Raw genomic sequence first — 7,468 nt, forward strand, 5'->3', positions numbered from 1 at the left:
CCCTGATATAGCGGCCTCTTTTGAGGCTTTGCCAGTGCCTGGAAAACACAGAAGTGGATGCTCACAGTCAGCTATTGGATGGAACACAGGGCCCCCAGTGGAGGAGCTAGAGAAAGTACCCAAGGAGCTGAAGGGGGCTGCAACCCTGTAGTTGCAACAACAATATGAACTAACCAGTACCCCCTGAGCTCCTGTCTCTAGCTGCATATGTAGCAGAAGATGGCCTAATTGGCCATCTTTGGGAAGAGAGGCCCCTTGGTCTTGCAAACTTTATATGCCCGAGCACAGGGTAAGGCAAGGGCCAAGTAGTGGGAGTGGGTGGGTAGGGGAGCAGTGGTGGGGGGGTGGGTATAGGGAACTTTCGTTTCGCACACCTGAAAAGCAAGACTCAGATTTAAAGATCATATCTCATGATGGTGGTAGAGGATTTTAAGAAGGGCATTAATAACTCACTTAAAGAAATACAGGAGAACACCACTAAGCAGATAGAAGCCCTGAAAGAATTACAGGAAAACACTGCAAAAAAATTGGAGTTCTTAAAGAGGAAACACAAAAATCCCTTAAAGAATTACAGGAAAACAACCTAACAGGTGATGGAATTGAACAAAACCATCCAAGATCTAAAAATGAAAGTAGAATCAATGAAGAAAACCCAAAGGGAGACAACTCTGGAGATAGAAATCCTAGGAAAGAAATCAGGAACCATAAATGCGAGCATCAGCAACAGAATACAAGAGATGGAAGAGAGAATATCAGGTGAGGAAGATTCCATAGAAAGCACGGACACAACAATCAAAGAAAATGCAAAATGCAAAAAGACCCTAATTCAAAACATCCAGGAAATCCAGGACACAATGAGAATACCAAACCTTCAGATAATAGGATTAGGTGAGAATGAAGATTTTCAACTTAAAGTGCCAGTAAATATCTTCAACAAAATAATAGAAGAAAACTTCCCTAACCTAAAGAAAGAGATGTCTGTGAACATACAAGAAGCCTAGAGAATTCCAAATAGACTGGACCAGAAAAGAAATTCCTCCAGTCTTCTCACCAGAGACTATGAAAGCCAGAAGAGCCTGTACAGATGTTATCCAGACCTAAGAGAAAACAAATGCCAGCCCAGGCTTCTATACTCAGCAAAACTCTCAAATACCATAGACGGAGAAACCAAGGTATTCTGTGACAAAACCAAATTCGCACAATATCTTTCCACGAATCCAGTCCTTCAAAGGATAATAAAGGGAAAACTCCAACACAAACACAGAAATTACACCCTAGAAAAATTAAGAAAGCAATCCTTCAACAAACCTTAAAGGAGACAGCCACAAGAACAGAATTCCAACTCTAACAACAAAAATAACAGGAAACAATAATTACTTTTTCTTAATATCTCTTAATATCAATGGACTCAATTCCCCAATAAAAAGACATAGACTAACAAATTGGCTACAAATATTTTGCTGGACCCAACGTTTTGCTCCTCACAGGAAACCCATCTCAGGGACAAAGACAGACACTACCTCAGAGTGAAAGGCTGGAAAACAATTTTCCAAGCAAATAGTCCAGAGAAGCAAGCTGGAGTAGCCATTCCAATACCAAATAAAATTGACTTTGAACCCAAAGGTAAAATCTTCCAATAGGAATTCTCAATCCTGAATATCTATGCTACATATGCAAGGGCAGCCACATTCATTAAAGAAACTTTAGTAAAGCTCAAAGCACACATTGCACCTCACACAATAATAGTGGGAGACTTCAATACCCCACTCTCACCAATGGACAGATCCTGGAAACAGAAACTAAACAGAGACACATGGACACTAACANAAGTTATGAAACAAATGGATTTAANAGATATCTACAGAACATTTTATCCTAAAACAAAAGGATATACCTTCTTCTCAGCACCTCATGGTACCTCCTCCAAAACTGACCATATAATTGGTCACAAAACAGCCTCCACAGATGCAAAAATATTGAAATTATCCCATGCATCCTATCAGATCANCATGGACTAAGGCTGATCTTCAATAAGAGCATAAATAATAGAAAGCCAAAATTCACGTGGAAGCTGAATAACACTCTACTCAATGATACCTTGGTCAAGGATGAAATAAAGAAAGAAATGAAAGACTTTTTAGAGTTTAATGAAAATGAAGACACAACATACCCAAACTTATGGGACACAATGAAAGCAGTCCTAAGAGGAAAACTCATAGCTCTGAGGGCTGCCAAAAAGAAATTAGACAGAGAATACACTAGCACCTTGACACCACACCTGAAAGCTCTAGAACAAAGGGAAGCAAATTCACCCAAGAGGAGTAGACAGTAGGAAATAATCAAACTCAGGGTTAAAATCAAACAAATAGAAACAAAAAGAACTATACAAAGAATCAACCAAACCAGGAGCTGGCACTTTGAGAAAATCAACCCATTGAATTTAATTCATCTAATTGAGCAGTAGCATCTCCAATCCTAACATCTGGCACAAAGAAAAGGGCAAGAACAAAACTCTTCAAATGCGCTGGTGCCTCTCTCACCAGTTTGCATCTTATAGTACTGGTGAAGGGCATATCTTCTGGACTTTCCCATTGTGGAGGGTTAGGTTTTACACACAATATCCACTTGAGCATTGCACATTCCCTAAGCCTTAAAATCCCTTCATCAACACTAAGCCATGGAATATCAGGCATCTCCAAGTCCTTTCCAGGCCATCTTTTGATAAACACTTCAACCATTCAAAGAAACTTCTGCCACCTTTTCTTTTTTAAAACTGTGTGAGCTTCCATATTAAACCTAGAATCTCCACTCAGAGGGCCCATGTCAATAAATTCAGCCTGTACTAGTTTTATGTTCCTTCTACCATTATCCCACACCCTTAAAATCCATTCGGACACATATTCCCCAGACTTCTGCTTGAATGAATTAGCAAATTCATTAAGCTCCTTAGTAGTGTATCGAATTTCTTCATGAACTACATTTTCTACCTCCCTTCTAGGGGACTGTTTTGCCTTGAGTCTGATTATAGGTCTAGATTATAGGTCTATTGGTGGGCTTTGAGAACCATCAGTATTGTCTTGTCTAGCATTTTCTTTAGTGAAAGTCACTGCTGGTTTATCAGAATCTGGGGGATAGGCATTATTTTCCTATGTGGGGAAGGCATTATTTCAAGGGGTGAAGCTGAGGGTACTATTTACTCAGGTGGAGCAAACCATTATTGAGAATCTGAAGATTCAAAATTCTCAACTTCAACAGGGTCTTCCCACACATCCCATCCCAAGTTACAAGATCCCCTTCTTTGCCAATTAATGCCCTTACTTTAACTACTGACACCCTCTGAGGCTGAGACTTGAATTTTCACTGTAATTCAGCCAACCTTATAATCAAGGCCTCAGTTTGATTTTCTGCAACTTGAGGTCTATGGCTCTGGAGAGAAGATTCTCTTCAAGGACACTGCCTTAGGGTTTTACTGCTGTGAACAGACAACATGACCAAGACAAGTCTTATAAAAAAAAAAAAAAACATTTAATTGGGTTACAGGTTCAGAGGTTCAGTCCATTATCATCAAGGTGGGAGCATGGCAGCATCCAGGCAGGCCTGGTGCAGACAGATCTGAGAGTTCTACCTCTTCATCCAAAGGCTGCTAGTGGAAGACTGACTTCCAGGCAACTAGGGTGAGAGTATTAAGCCCACACCCACAGTGATGCACCTACTCCAACCAGCTAACACCTATTCCAACAAGGTCACACCTCCAAATGGTGCCACTCCCTGGTCCAAGAATATACAAACCATCTCAGACACACTTAGCAACTTTTAGATTGTTTATTTGTGTCTGGAGCCCTTCAATTTTATCACACAACTCCTTCTTTTCCTTCATTGTTTTTTCCCTGAGATGCTAATGGCAACCAGCCAGTAAAATCATTTTCCAATTTTTTCCTCATCTTGTAGAAAGCTTTGTACACCGAATTACCTAATTCATCAAGATAATCAAGGGCATTAGCTTCTTTAAGCTTGAAATATAGTTTCAACCATGGGTTTTCAATATTTTCTGAGCTCCCAGGAGGGAGAGAACCTGGAGAGGTTTCAGTGGTTAAAGGTGCTGGTGAATTATCAAACCAACTCCAGATTTTTAAGATTCATCCATATACTTCTGCTCCTCCCAATACCAACTTCTTTATTAGTCAGGGTTCTCTAGAGTCACAGAACTTATGGGTAGTCTCTATATGGTAATGGAATTTGTTGATGACTTACAATCCGCAGTCCAACTCCCAACATTGGTCAGCAGCAGCTGTGAATGGAAGTCCAAGGATCTAGCAGTTTCTCAGTCCCACAAGGCAAGCAGGTGAAGGAGAGAGAGTAAATTTTCCTGCTTCCAATGTCCTTATGTAGGTCTCCAGCAGAAGGTATAGCCCAGGTTAAAGGTGTGGGCCACCACACCTTTAATCCCAGACGACCTTGAACTCAGAGTTTTCCCTGTCTTAATCTTCTGGATTCAATCACCACTGTGTCTCAAGATCTCCATACCAAGATCCAGATCAGAAACTTCTATCTCCCAGCCTCCAGATTAGGATCACTGGTGAGTCTCCAATTCTGGATTGTAGTTCGTTCCAGATATAGTCAAGTTGGCAATCAGAAATAGCCACTATACTATCCAGAGACTACCCCATTTGGGAGTCCATCCCATCATCAGCCACCAAACCTAGATACTAATGCTCATGTCAGCAAGATTCTGCTGAAGGGACCCTGATATTGCAGACTCTTGTGAGGCTCTGACAGTGCCTGGCAAACACAGAAGTGGATGCTCACAGCCAGCTATTGGGATGGAACACAGGGTCACCAATGGAGGAGCTAGAGAAAGTACCCAAGGAACTGAAGGGGGCTGCAACCCTGTAGGTGGAACAACAATATGAACTAACCAGTACCCCCTGAGTTTGTGTCTCTAGCTGCATATGTAGCAGAAGATGGCCTAATCGGCCATCATTGGGAAGAGAGGCCCCTTGGTCTTGCAAACTTTATATGACCCAGCACAAGGCAAGGCCTGGGCCAAGTAGTGGGAGTGGGTGGGTAGGGGAGCAGAGGTGGGGGGAGGGGTATAGGAAACTTTCGGGATAGCATTTGAAATGTAAATAAAGAAAATAATAATAATAAAAAAGAAATAGCCACTATATATACTTAGAGATTCTTTCTATAAATTCTGTTACTGTAGAGAATGCTGCTTAGTACAACCACTCTTGGTGCCCAAGAAGTGAAACCAAGATACACTTCACCCTACCATAAAGACATTTGCTCAATTATGTTCATTGCTGCTCTATTCACAGTAGCCCAAAATTGGAAACAACCTAAATGTACCTAAACAGAAGAATGGATAAAGAAAATATGGGTACATTTATGAAATAGAGTAATTTTCAGCCATTAAGAAAGTTACATCATTAAATTTGCAGACAAATAAATGGAACTAAACAAATTCATCTTGAATGGGGTATCATAGACTCAGAAAGATAAATATTGTAAGTATCCATATGGTATGTATGTAAAAATATGGTATGTAACAACTAATATCCACTTATGTGTTAAGTCACTGTTCAATAAACTACATTCTACAGAATCCTGAAGGTTAGGTATATAATAAGGGACTAGAGAGAACAGACATACCTCATTAGGAAAGTGAAATAGAATATCCATAGATGGATGGGAGGCTGGAATAGGAAAGTCAAGTGGGGAAGAAATGAGGGAAGGAATATGAAGAGAAATATCTGAAAGTAAGGGCCATTTCAGGGGTGAAGACAAAACCTATACAATTCATTGAACACGGAGAAGTCCAATTGGTGCTTACATACCCTTCACCCCTACATTCTAGTATCTTGGTATGTACAGCAATACATCTCACTTCAAAAGAGAAATATAACCACCAAGTTAGCCACAAACCCTTCAATCTACAATGGAGCCATTCATGCAACATATATTGTGGCAATGGTAGCACAAAGCTTGTAGGAATAACCCCAGTAGCTTATTTGACTTAAGATCCACTTCATGAGATGGAACCTATACCTGGCACTGCTTGTGTAAACAAGAACCTAAGACTAGCCAGCTCAGGGACCTAGGAGAAAAATCAAATAATAATGGTCTAAGATAAAACAAAAGCAAAATTACTCCTAATGAAACTCTATAATACTCATAGATTAGTGCCTTGCTCAGCTATCATCAGAGAAGCTTTCTCCTTCAATAAACAGGAACAAACACAGAGACTTCGAGTCAGACAAGTGGATAAGACACCATGGAGCACTCAGCCCTAAATGGGGTGTCTCCATCAAATCCCTTCCCTCAGAGCTCAGAAGAGGACCCAGAGAGTGAGACTGAGAACATTAAATCCAAGCCCTCTGAATGAACATGAATAAAGCTCATGTGAACTCATGGAGACTGAAGCACAGACCTGCACTAAGTCGTGTGTGTGTGTGTGTGTGTGTGTGTGTGTGTGTGTGTGTGTGTGATGACTTCCAATTTAATGATTTTATGGGAATCCTAAGTGATCAAACAAGTGAGTCTCTTGATTCTTGTGCGTTGTCTTGAACTTTTTTTCTTCTGTTTTTCTTATCCAAGTCCAAGGGACAGTTTCTGCTTTATCTTATATTTTATTTTGTTATTTATTATTATCCCTTAGAAGGGATAATAATTCTAATTAGAGAAATGGAGTGGATCTGAATGGGATGGGAGGTGGAGAATAAATGGGAATAGGAGGGGAACCATAACCAGAATATATTGAGAAAAAAATCTATTTTCAGTAATAATGTAGGAGGGGGAAGAAGTAGAAGAGGAAGGAGAAAGAGGAGGAGCATGGAGAAGTCCTCTTTAGGGTAAGTTGTATGACTTTGAAGTGCATTTTCCCAGCAAGCTTCTGTGGTATCAGCTTGCAGGTTATTCTGATTGGCTTCAGAATTACTGTGTTCTGTGGGTCTACTTGTGTAAAAATGAATCTGAGGTTTTCTGACCAGAGAATGCTTTTTAAACCTTGGTTGAATCTAGGACCTGTACTGCATCTGTGCCACACCCCTTAATTTTATTTTAGTATGTTTATGGGTGTTTTACCAGCTTGTAGCAGTGGCTGCACTTCATGAGTGCCAGGTTTCAGTGGAGACTAGAAGACAGTGCTACACATCCTGGAATGGAAGTTACACGTGGCTGTTAGTTTCTCTATAGGCCCTAGGAACAAAACCCTGGTTTTCTGGAAGAACAATCAGTGAANTTAACTGTTGAAACATCTTCCAGGCTCTGTGCCAACTCCTACCCTGTGTGATCTTATAAAACCTCAACTCTTCCTATACACTTGGGTTTAGCAATAGCCTCTTTACTGGTTACTGTTGGTGTTTTCTATGCCAAAGAATATGCAGTGTACACGAGAGCCAGAAAGCCTAAAACAGTGATTCCTAGGATTATACCACCCATTTAAAAAAATGGAACATTCCTGTAAACA

Source organism: Mus pahari, chromosome 3, assembly GCF_900095145.1.
Source record: "Mus pahari chromosome 3, PAHARI_EIJ_v1.1, whole genome shotgun sequence".
NCBI classification, from domain to species: Eukaryota; Metazoa; Chordata; class Mammalia; order Rodentia; family Muridae; genus Mus; species Mus pahari.